Consider the following 13,536-nt stretch of genomic DNA (forward strand, 5'->3'; position numbering starts at 1 on the left):
GCACATACAGATACCATACCATACCATACCACCTTTATTTATAAAGCACTTTAACATAAAACCAGAGTTCACAAAGTGCTGTACATGCTAAAAACATAAGTAAAGAAAATTAAAATGAGATAAGATAAAATAAATAACTAAAAAACTAAAATAAATTGAAACATGTCAAAACAAATTGAGTCAACCCCTCTAATCAATGCCAAAGGCTTCAGCGAATAAATATGTTTTAAGAAGACTTTTAAATTCAGAGAGAGAAGAGGCCTGCCTAACATGCAAGGGTAGATCATTCCACAACTTTGGAGCAACTACAGCAAAAGCACGATCACCTTTAGATTTATACTTAGTTTTTGGTACCTTAAGGAGCTGCTGATTGGCGGACCTAAGGGAACGGGGAGGTGTATATGGTTGTAGTAGCTCCGAGAGGTAGGGGGGGGGCCAGGCCATTAAGAGATTTAAAAGCAAATAAGAGAATTTTAAAAACAATCCTAAAATGTACAGGTAGCCAGTGGAGTGAAATTAAAATTGGGGTAATGTGCTCAAACTTTTTTGTTCCAGTTAAAAGACGTGCTGCAGCATTTTGCACAACCTGCAGGCGCCTAATGGACGCATCACTAACCCCAAAATAAAGTGCGTTACAATAATCCAGCCTAGAAGTAACAAAGGCATGGATTACTGTCTCAAAATGCTGTTTCGATAAGATAGGCTTTATTTTGGCTAATTCCCTCAAATGAAAAAAGCTAGATCTTACAACAGCTCTGACCTGGCTTTCAAGTTTAAGATTTGCCTCTATTTTAACTCCCAGATTAGTGATGACTGGTTTAACATACTGTGCCAGTGAACCAAGATCTATAATAGTGGCCTCAGAAGCGCCACCAAAAACCATCACTTCTGTTTTCTGTTCATTAAAATGTAAAAAGTTCAAAGCCATCCAGGCCCTTATATCATCAAGGCATCTGAGCAGCGGGTCTACTGAGAAGCCATTTATCTTTTTAAGAGGGAAATAAATCTGGGAGTCATCGGCGTAGCAGTGGAAAGAAATCCCATGTTTCCTGAAAATAGACCCAAGGGGTAGGAGATATAGAGAGAAAAGAAGCGGGCCTAAAACTGAACCCTGTGGGACCCCACATTGAAGAGAAGCAACAGAGGATACAAACTCCCCGAGTTTCACAGAGAAAGTTCGCTCTGCCAAATAGGATCTGAGCCACTGCAGTGCGGTACTCCGCATACCCACCAACTGCTCTAAACGGGAAATTTAAATATTATGATCCACTGTATCAAAAGCAGCAGTTAAATCTAACAGCACAATAATAACACAGTCACCTGAGTCATTTGCCAAAAACACATCATTAAAAATTCTTAAAAGGGCAGATTCGGTACTATGTAAAGCTTTAAAACCAGATTGGAAAACTTTTAAAATACCGTGTTCTTCTAGGAAGGACATTAATTGCTTGTAAACTACCTTTTCAAGAATCTTTGAGATAAAAGGCAGTTTGGAAATAGGTCTGTAATTCGCAATAATATCAGGATCAAGAGCAGGTTTCTTGAGTAGAGGCTGAATCACCGCATGTTTGAGATTGACAGGTACAACACCAGAGGACAAACTACTATTTACAATGGATTGTACAGCTGATGCTATGGTGAGAAAAACCTCTTCGAAAAATCGAGGAGGGAGAGCATCATAAGGGGAGCCTGAGGGCTTCATGTGAGCAACCAACTCCTGCAGGCAGAGCAAGGAAACTGGCTCGAACCTGTCAAAGACAGCAGAACTAGGGACAGGGGTAGAAGGGTTGAGAACGGACTGGGAAGTCTGCGCTTTGACAGATAGCACTTTATCAATAAAAAAGTGTAGGAAGTTTTCACAAATTTCCTGAGAAGACTCGACACCAGCAGTCTGTGGAGCGTGAAGGACCATGTCAATAGTCTTGAATAAGACATGAGGCTTACGACAATTTGCCTGAATAATAGCAGCAAAATGTTTCCTCTTAGCATCTTTTACAGTTTTCTGGTAAGAATTCCAGTAGTCTTGTAACATTTGGTATGACACCTGAAGTTGATCCTTCTTCCATTTACGTTCAGCTCTCCTACACTTTCTTCTGGCAGCCCGGGTGTCTTCATTCAGCCAGGGTTCAGATTTGGCTTTTACTTGCCTAAGCTTAAAGGGGGCCACTGAATCTAAAGCAGTTTGGCAGACAGAGTAAAACCACGTACTCAGCTCTTCTGTATCATTGCATATGAAATCAGGAAGGCCGCCGTTCTGAGTACGTGGTTTTACGTACTCAGAACGTGGGTACATCCATGCAGTTTCACACCACAGATAACTGCCCATTTTGAAATATGATATGACGAATACTGACAAAACTGACTTCATTTTATTCGTATAGTCCAAATTGAGTCACTGGTGCTATAAGATCAACAGAAAAGAGTCTTTTTGCAACCACAACTTCTGCAATCTGCTGGTGATAGCTTCACATAGAAGCTATCAGGTATGTCCGCATTGGCTTCATTTTCCCTTTTTTGGAAGCCATGTCCATGTTTTATACTTTCTATGCACGCAACAGTTACAGTCATTGTCGGATTGAACAGTATTGAAATGACTTTTTGCACACTAATACTAGATGAAAAGAGGGCCATTGGAATTATTTGGAATGTAGGAATGAACTGAAGTCATTTTGATGTGTGAACAGCAGGCTTATCTACCGAGCAGCTGTTCTACCTTATTTACCTCAAGCACCACTTCACTTATTTCTTACTGGTCTACACCTGAGCATCAGCAAGAGAAACTCTGGATTTTATTAATATTGTCACATCACCATGAGGAAAAAGGTTAGGCTTTCTTTGCTCTGCTTGGGCAATTTCTTGAAAACACACATGCCAAATTTTGATATAGTTTAAAAGCTTTGCTTTCTCCTTTTGGCAATAAAAGTTCAAAAGCAGGAATACTTTGATATTTTGCAGCTGAGACAATCTTTCTTTCTTCTCAATCTCCAGTGATAATATCTGGTCTGTCGTGGTTAATTCATGAAAGACAATTAGAAACATCATCCCGCTACCATCTCAATAATTAACCACAAAGAACAGCAGAATGGTTGTGTGCCCCGACTTCCTCCATTTAGGATGCTATTTTCAAGTTTTTTTAATGGGTAAAATAAAAGTTATAGCAGAGTGCAATAATATATAAATCTAGTTAGTAATAGAGCTAAAGACCAGATAAATGTGCTATGAACACAATGTTATGTCAACAAAAGTGTCACAGGTGGGCAGGAAGGACTCAAATTAAGGACTCACAGATGCACAATAATGAACTAAAAACAACCCTTATATAGGATAGTGAAGTCTATGAGTATAATGGAAAATCCATAGTCTTCAAAGCAGGAAAGAGGAAACAGACTGAGGACTGAAGCAGTAACTGAAGCTTCACAAGAGGGAATTAGGGAGAGTGGAAACACCTGGGGTAAAACAACACAGCTGAAACTAATTAAGAAAATGACAACAGAAGTAAAATTCAGCACAAGAAAAACAAAAAGAGTCTAGCTACCAAAGCTACTGGAATAAAATGTACGGCATAACTAAATGGGATTTAAAAAAAAAAAAAAAAAAAAGGGCCTGAGCTCAGGCATTGTAAAACTCAAGTTTTCTTTGCATTAATTGAAGTGAGGCCCCTTCATTAGAAGTACTGTACCATACAGTATTTATACAAAAATGTATCAATTAACATCATAGCCAACTCAGTCACTGCATGCCTGTGGGGCAATTGATTTTAAACTTAAAGTTGTTGTAAATTACTTTAAATTCAAGTCACATTCACATTAATCAAACATGTAAAATACTGGGAAGATTGGATTGTCTGTCATGACGATTTCTACATCCTAGTATTGAGGATTGGTCGGAAAAAATGAGAGTAGAAAACAAAATAAATGGTAAGTGCACTGGTACTCATATAATGCCTTCCTACTCAACTGGGCAATCAAAGCACTTTCTACTGCAAGTCTCATTCACACAATCATACAGCACTTTTATCTGTATCAAAGTGTTTTCTAACAATTGCACGCACACACACACACACACACACACACACACACACACACACACACACACACACACACACACACACTTTTCAATTCAATTTAATTTTATTTATATAGCGCTAAATCATGACAGCTGCCTCAAGCGCGTACTATGCCACACACACACTATTTGCCCTTCAATTTCTCATATTTGAGACATCTGAGCATATATCATACGTGCTAATATGAATTATAAATAGTGGGCACTGAATGACAGAGCCTCCATACGTATTACTGTATGTGCAAAAAGGTGTAAGGTCCTCTTTCAGACCACTTTTAGCAAAAAATTATTTTCACAATTATAGACAAAATGACATTGAAATTAGTTTTACCTTTTCACGCATGATACATTTCTTCTCTTGTATTTCCCCCTTCTGTTCTTGGTCTTGAGTTTGCCTTTATCCAGTTATCTTTCTTCATCTTTTTATATAATCATTCTTTTATCAGTCAGGTCATTACCTCATTTCTCCTCTGTTGCTTAATATTCCTGTTTGTTTGTTTGTTTTTTCCCAGCTGTTTCTGATTAGTTCTTGCTAATTTAAATGGAAAACTTTATTTTGATTTTTTTCCCAGCTACACCACACAGTATTTTATGCTTTTGTGATCAGACAGTTGAAGTATCTTTAATTTACAGCATGCCAGTTTGCCTTTTTTTTTTTTTTTTTTTTTTGCACTTGGATCCATTTTATTGCCTTAACTGCAACTGTGGTGCTGACCTTGACTCTTGTTGGCACTTAAATTTGGCTCCACATTTCACGTACTGTTACCAGAATCAAAAAATAAAGGGTATGTCTGGAGTTTGAGAAAATATTGTGTAGCTCAGGTGATAATTTGAGTTTGGGTTGGTTATCTAGAACCAAGTACAAACTTTAATTAGCCAAAATGGCTGAACACCATTTTAAAACACAGAGAAATCTCTCAAAGAAAGAACTGTTGCTGAACTGGAAAGCTGACTGTTTTTCTTTTCGTGATATCTCTCCCTGACTGTTACACATTTGCATAATGCCACAGGCTATTTTGGTATGATTTCAAGGATGAGCAGGGATGTGGTTTGGGAACCAATCTTACTGAAGACCTGGAAAACAGTGATGAGCTATGCATATTTTCTTTGGCATGTTCTTTTTTTTTTTTTTCTTTTTTCTTTTTTCTTTTAAATACACCACTACACATTGGAGCCATCATTATCTTTGATTGTAGTGTTTTACAAAAATCTAAAAAAAAAAAAAATCAGAAAATTGTAAATTTTGGTCAAATTAGCAGTGCAAATTACCATAACACCAGAATTGCACAAATGTTCTAACGGGAACGAAAAGTTCTGAGGGTGATCGACTAAAAATGCGCTAATTTACAAAGCAAAGATGCAGCAGTTCATTTCTGACCTACACAACTTACCAACACTGTAAATTAGTACATCAAAAACAAGCAGACTTAATGTGTCAGTGAAAAATGGACCAAATAAAATCATTTTAAATTTTATGGATGACTTTCTGTCTGGAAACATTATGACAATTTAGATCAGGATATGAGAGGGTGCTGAAGACGAATCCAAATGTTTTTGATTCAAAGCACAATTTGGACGGCAGAAATTACTGGTGACTGTGTATAAATAAATAATGTGTATGATCTCCAGAAAGGTCTGACAGCTCACTAGAGGGCTGTCTTATTTTAAACATACATTATGAATCAACTGACTTGTATGATGTTCTGAAGGTCGCAAATGGTTGTTTTTTGTTTGTTTGCTTTAAGTTTACAACAAAGGATGTTTACAAAATGGTAAACTCGTAAACATTCTTTATTGTGAACTTGTAGAAATTTGGTTCTAGAGAGAAGTTATGGAAAGGTTAACCAGTCTTTAGTAATCAGAGTAACCATGCAGTTCCATATCATGCTCAACATTTACAGAACTTGTGCTCCGTTTCATCAAAAGCTGAGTATTACAGAAGACAAGAAATTTAGGGCACTGACTTCTAAACATCCAAGTATGACATTACAACACCAAGGCAAATGTTTGGTACATCTCTTGCAGGTCTGAGTCATCGATCTATGCTAATTACCACTCGTTAAAAAGAAAAAGAAAAGCAATCATGATGCTAACGATCATACATTTTTATTAAGTCAATTTCCTGCTGCAAACCTCATTAAATCAGGTTTGCATGAATCAGATAAATACTGTGCTGGCAGGAACAAAGCAGACACTTTTACACTGGCACAGACTGCTAATAAATCTGACCCTTGGTCTGATTTAAAACAGAAACTGTTTTTTTTTTTTCTTGCTGCCTTTTGTTAATGTAATTTATGTCAGTGTTAATTAACTACACAATTTTAAACATAAATGATTGGTGTGTGTGTGTTTGTGCGCGTGTTTTGATTTATGTGGACTAAAAGTCACAGCAGCATGACATACAGTATAGTAATGGCTTGCTTTTACAACAGCTAGTCTTTCAGAGTCCCCAGACATGATAATTGATTTTTTTGCATTGAAAAAGGAGATGGCAACCTACCACTGCATCTTTTATTTATCACACATATTTTAAATTGTTAGGTATCAAAATTAACACAGTAAATTAAACTGTTGTGTCTCTCACTTTCAAATGTGAGTTGTTTTTTTTTTCCCCAGTTGTCATCTGTAATGGAGTCACTAACACAGACACATGCTCAAAGACATTTTGGTATCCATTGCATTCAAGTCTAGCTTGGTTGTGAGCTGGCGTTAAATCCTCCCATTCTGCACACAAATGAATATATTATTTGGTGAGGATTAGTGTTAAATTGCTCTTTCTCTCCTTCTCTCTCTGTGTAGACTTAATAGAATGAGAGAATTAAACGCCAACTACCATCCAAACAATACTTAACCAGACTGGATGGCACCATGTCTTATTTTGTATGTGCTGCCAGCTGTTTGTGTCTGAACAGAATAATTTGTCTGTGTCTGCACATCTTTGTATTATATGTTTGTAGACTTAGGTATTTAATAGCAGAGTGATAAAAACTAGATGTAAAAATATGTGCAATGAGTAAAACATTGCGCTGCATTCAAGTGAAAATGAGTAGAATTCAGTCCTCAGCGGGAAAAATAAAGAAATAAATCACCACCAAAAAGTGTCATGTCAGTGTCAAGTATATGTGGATTAATGGTATGTTAAAACATTTGTTTGCACCTTCAGCTGTAATGATTTATCACACAGGTCTGAAATTGAAGCCCTGGGTTTCAGTAACCTGGTATTAACATTTAAAGCTCCAGTTTCTAGATATGTGAGCTGGATGAATAAATCTTTTTTATGTTAATACTTTATCACACACTTGAATGATATTTAAAGAGGACATGAAACGCTGCATATATAGAGGTTATTTACATCCTGGAGCCCCAACCACCAACCAACCACATGACTTAATGTTCAGTAGGGGAGACCGGGGATAGTTGTAACGTGGGTCAGTTGTAACACTTCCAATTTCTCCAATCAGGGCTAAGTTTCAAATGATGTGACTCATCCTGTGCATGCCCAATTCAGTTCTGCTATCACATGTGAAAAATCAGCACATTTTGTCAAACACAGACAATTTAACACGAAAAAAAGTCATTTGTATGCCAAAAAGTACGTTTTTCTACTTTATTTCAATGTTTAATAGCATTATCTGCTTTGCAGTTAAACTCATCAAACTTAAATTATGTTATTTGTATGTCTATGGGGATATATTCTGTGTATATTCTGTTCACATTAGGTATGACAGTGACACTCTTGTTTCTATTGGTATACAATGTACTCACAATTCGAAGTTTTTAACTCTGGATCCGAGCTGGCCGAGTGAGATCTTGAGGGAGAACAAAGGGAAGCGGCGGCAGCCTAGAGGGAAGCGAGCCGGTGTCAGGAACAGGCTGAGAGCTCGTGCACACCGCACACCTCTGCCTAGCATCCTGCTCGCCAACGTCCAGTCACTGGAGAACAAGCTTGACGACCTCAGGGCCAGGGTAAAGTTCCAGAGAGACATTCGGGACTGCAATCTCCTCTGCTTCACCGAGACATGGCTGAACCCAGCGGTGCCGGACCACGCCATCCAGCCGGCCGAGTTCTTCTCGGTTCACCGCATGGACAGGACACGGGACTCGGGGAAGTCAAGGGGAGGCGGCGTGTGTTTAATGGTGAACAACAACTGGTGCAACAGTGCGAACGTTGTTCCTCTCACACGCTCCTGCACACCAAATCTGGAACTACTGTCCATCATGTGTCGTCCTTTTTATCTACCTCGGGAATTTACATCGGTCATTATAAGTGCCGTTTATATTCCACCACAAGCGGACACGGTCACCGCCTTATGCGAGCTGCATGAGGCACTCACACAGCACCAGACACAACACCGGGACGCTGCGCTTATTGTGACGGGGGACTTTAATAGCGCCAACCTCAAACGCGCAGCGCCGAACTTTTATCAACACATCACCTGCCCCACCAGAGGTGAAAGGACACTGGACCACTGCTACACTACGGTCAAGGACGGCTACAAGGCACAACCCCACCCCCCGTTTGGCAAATCTGATCACGCCGCCATCTTCCTCATGCCAAAATACAAACAAAGGCTGAAACAGGAAGTTCCGGTTCAGAGGAAGGTCGCGCGCTGGACTGATCAATCGGTGGCCGCGTTACAGGACGCACTCGATGACGCAGACTGGGGCATGTTCAGAAACAGCTCCGATGATGATGTCAACGTGTTTATGGAAGCGGTTGTGGGATTCATCGGGAAACTAGCGGATGATACCGTGGAGACAAAGACTATCACAACGTTTCCCAACCAGAAGCCGTGGGTGGATAAAACCATCCGCGACGCTCTGAGATCCCGCACCGCTGCCTACAACACGGGACTCACGACGGGGGACATGGACCCGTACAAAGCCGCGTCATATAACGTGCGGAGGGCGGTGAAAGAGGCGAAGCAGCGCTACGGGAGGAAACTAGAGTCACAACTCCAACAGAGTGACTCTAGGAGCCTGTGGCGGGGACTAAGGACAATAACGGACTATAAAGCACCAACAACCGGTATGACGAACGCGGCCGTGACTCTGGCAGACGAGCTGAACACTTTCTATGCTCGCTTCGAGGCTGCAGCTAAGGACTCCAACGATGCTAGTGTTAGCGGCGCTAACGGCTGCAGACAGGAAGATACTGCCAGCACCGGAAACGTGCTCGTCATCTCCGAGCATGAAGTAAGGAGAGCCTTCAAAAGAGTGAACACCAGGAAAGCAGCAGGACCAGACGGCATCCCAGGTCGTATCCTAAGAGACTGCGCATACCAGCTAGCTCCTGTGTTCACTGAGATATTCAACATCTCTTTATTTCAGTCGGTGATCCCCACATGCTTCAAAGAGTCCATCATTGTTCCTGTCCCGAAGAAACCCCACCCTGCTTCTCTCAATGACTATCGCCCTGTAGCCCTCACCTCAGTAGTGATGAAGTGCTTTGAACGCCTGGTCAGAGACTTCATCATTTCTTCACTACCAGACACACTGGACCCACTACAGTTCGCTTACCGTCCAAATCGTTCCACAGACGATGCCATCTCTCATCTCCTCCACACATCACTCACTCACTTGGACACTAGAAGGGGGAATTATGTTAAAATTATGTTAAAAGATATATGTTAAAAGTCTTCATAGACTACAGCTCTGCATTTAATACCATAATTCCCTCCACACTCACCACCAAGCTGGAGCATCTGGGACTCAGCTCATCTATGTGTCAGTGGATCTCCAACTTCCTAACTGGCAGACCACAGGCAGTAAGGATGGGCGGACATATCTCAGCCTCCACCACTCTCAGCACTGGAGCCCCCCAGGGGTGTGTTCTGAGCCCCCTGCTGTACTCTTTGTACACATATGACTGTGTGGCCACTACCAGCTCCACCACCATCATCAAGTTTGCTGACAACACCGTCGTGGTGGGCCTGATCTCTGATAACAACGAGACGGCCTACCTGAAGGAGATTAGGAATCTGGAGAACTGGTGCCAGAGGAACAACCTCCTTCTAAACGAGAAGGAGGAGAGAAACAAGGGGTGGAGCAATAAAGAAGGAGGAGGAGAGGGAGAGGGCAACATGCCCACAGCCTCACAGGATGTAACAAAAAGGAGCAAGTAAGGTGGTTTGATCACCTGGTTAAGATATAAACAGGATCACTCCTTTTGAATTTTTTCTGGGGATACCCAAGTAGGAGGAGACTCTAAGACTGGCACAGAAACCACTAGAGTGTTTATATATCTCAACTGACCTTGGAAGGCCTCAGGTTTCACCATGTGGAACAGGAAAATCTGGGGAGAATCATCTGGAATACTCTGCTTAACCTGTCATCAGTATAACCTATGCAGAAGATAATGGATAGAAATAAGTAAGATAATAGGGAAAAAAGTTATAGTTGTTTTATACATTTTGTGTTATGTTATACAAACTCACTTATACAGACACTATTTACAATGCAGTAATGACTTAAGAATCTTTCCTGCATTCTAGCCACTATGAGCAAAGTAGGAAGTGTTATTATGAAAAAATAAAGAATATCAGGCCAGAACACAAAGAAGAAAATAAGTGGATTACCAAGAGCACCTGATCTCCCAAAAGAAAGGAAGAGCGGAAATAATTTTTAATGGATGACAAGATAGGATGCACTTATGGATATGGTTTCAATATACCAAGTATTAGCCTCTTAAGTCTGACATCATTAACTATTTCCAGGTCCAAACTCTTCTTTGGTTCTCTAACAAACACTGTACCATCACAGAGTTAAAGAATAGCCCAAATACTTTCATCTTCACTTATCAGTGTGGCTGCTTTTTAACATCACGAAAAGGGGAAGTTAGCAGGAAGTTAGCTAACTGAGTGATTTCTAAACATTTTGAAAATCTAAAACAACAGCTCTACTATCACTTTGGACATAAATGAAGACAAAAAACTAAAGAGCTGCAATGTTTGTATGGTTATTGAAGTTGGGCTAGCACTTCTATATAATGGGGTGCTACCTGGTGGCTAGCTACAGAGATATGGTTAGGCTAATATAAAAACTTGTGCAGAGCTACGATTAAGATGCAATCATATGACAGGGAAAAAAAATTCTGAACAGAGAAAACTCAGTCAAGAAAAGACCTGAGAGTCATGAATATGCTGCTGCGTGGTTTGGATGACTCTATTTGAAAACTTCCTGTTGCTAAAGCTTCATGTTGTCACGGCTGCCGAGGCGAGCCGTGTAGAGTTAGAAGAAGGACCCAAGATGCAGGCAGTGGATAAGATGCCGGTGAGTTTATTTATACAGGGGTGAGAAGGCAAACAGGCAAGAGGGAAGACAAAACTAAAGACCTGAACTGGGAAAGCTAAATGACAAACCTGAGATGATACAAAAGGGGATGAGAGGCAGAGACGAGCAGGACACCGAGTAACACAGACAAACCGGCAACAGGCAGGAAAACACACAGGGCTTAAATACACACACCAGTAATCAGGGGATGAGAGACAGGAGGGCAACACAGCTGGGAGGAATCTGGGCTGACGGGACAGGGGAAACGTAAACTGATCACACTCACATACGACACGGACCTTCACAATAAAACAGGAAACTCAGACACATGGAACCAGACAAGACATTGAACTAAACAGACAGATTCACAAACAGATGGGGTGACACCATAGACAGACAGATACAGACGCAGACTCAGAGGCAGACCGAATATAACACAGAACCTAAACAATCATCTAAAAAAATCTAACAAACTAAAAGCGCTGGGTCACCGACCCAGGACCATGACACATGTACCCATTGAACTTTTAGCCTCATAGTGATTCTTTTCTAAAGAATTCAGATATTTGGTGTCTTCCAAACCACAATCATGGCAGTGTTAATAAACACTGGACTCTGCACAAAATATGCATATGCACTTTGTATAAATGAGTCCCATTGTTGTCTGAATAGTTAATACTGCAGTATAAGTAATAAAGTTTTGAGTGTGGACAGTGAACATCAGCAATTGAATCAAATATATGTGCAAGTTAAGAAATGATAAAAATAATTTTGTTTGTAGGAACATGATGTAACTATCTGAACAACCAAACTGGGATCCGAAGTCTGTCATTACGGATTTTGAACTGTTCTTTTTGATAGCGAATATTTGGATTAGAGGACCGTGTCCTCCAATAGACTATTGTTACAATGCCTGGGTTGATATTGGATTCAGAAAACTGAAAACTGAATCTGAATATTATCGTCACTTATTCGTCACTTCTGATTCTAGCACTACACACAATAATGATATGAAAATGCTCATATTTCACTGGTTATAAACACACAAAGGCACTTAAGCTTATTCACCGCCTAAGAACATTAATCTCAAATCCAAATATATTTGGCCTGTGCAAATAAATAATAAACAACAAAATGCTAATGTCGTTCACTGTTATTGTGATTTAACTCAGACTTATGTATTCCATTATGTAATGTGATAATATAAATCCTATACCAAAAAACATTTCTTGAGATGTATTACTTGTTTTTCTGTCCCTTCTCTGCTTCTCTCTTCTTGTCCTATCTGTGTCCCTCGCAGAGCTGCAGGCAGATGATTGTTACCTCTCCTCCTTCACTTCAGTAACCCAGTCATTTAATCTCTTCTACTCACCTCTGTGACTGCCATTCACACTCGTCTTTGCCTTCCTCGTCTTTCGTCTCTCTGTCAGTCACATAGCTGTCCTTTTCTCCCTCCTTTCAACGTCTTGTGTTTCACTCTCCTTCTCTATCATTTATGAACTTTATTATCAAACTTGAATTCAGTGATTTGTGTCACCTTCACTCCTCAAAGTGTACATGTTAATGGACAATACAAGACAGCTGGAGATTTACATGGACACTTATGTTAAGCAGCGTACATTATACTATGCATACCTTAAGAGTTTTTCTACATGTCAAGTCTACAGTAGTCTTACACTCATAAATTCTATATCTATATCTATCTATATATATATATATATATATATATATATCATAATCTATCTGGGGGGAGGGGGGGATAACTAAAGTCCTTATTATACATGGTAATTTTAATATTTCCCCAGGGCAGCTGGAAATGGACAACTACTGTAGAGCTGAAATAATTATTAAATTAACGGAAAATACAAGAACATTACACTTTTAAGTTAATTTATCATTAAAATTATTTTAGTAAGTATTTGTACTAATATCTGACATATCTGTTGACATCCACCTTGTCTGCTCTTTTGGGGAAACACTGAGGTGTTTCCCAAGCCAGCCAAGAAATGTAACCTCTCCTACATTTCCAAGGTCTACACCACAGCTTCCTCTTGGTTGGAAGCACCCAGAACAACTTGTTGAAATCCTGATAGGATGCCTGAACCCCCTCAGCTGGCTCTTTTCAATGGCAAAGCATAGCGACTTCAAGCCTCTCCTCATCCTATCTCCTTCAGAGGAAGCTCATTTTCACCACTCACA

At 40.0% G+C, this 13,536-nt stretch overlaps 1 long non-coding RNA gene across 1 annotated transcript; it reads right to left on the minus strand.

The window, feature by feature from the left end:
* Positions 1 to 1,277: 1,277 nt before the first annotated feature.
* On the minus strand, positions 1,278 to 7,256 carry LOC120740477. Its single transcript, XR_005697384.1, has 3 exons — positions 7,246 to 7,256; positions 4,280 to 4,284; positions 1,278 to 1,798 (listed from the first exon to the last, which is right to left on the minus strand). It is a non-coding gene; the product is annotated as an uncharacterized LOC120740477 (long non-coding RNA).
* Positions 7,257 to 13,536: the final 6,280 nt, after the last annotated feature.

Source organism: Simochromis diagramma, unplaced genomic scaffold, assembly GCF_900408965.1.
Source record: "Simochromis diagramma unplaced genomic scaffold, fSimDia1.1 OVJJ01000304.1, whole genome shotgun sequence".
Classification (NCBI taxonomy): domain Eukaryota; kingdom Metazoa; phylum Chordata; class Actinopteri; order Cichliformes; family Cichlidae; genus Simochromis; species Simochromis diagramma.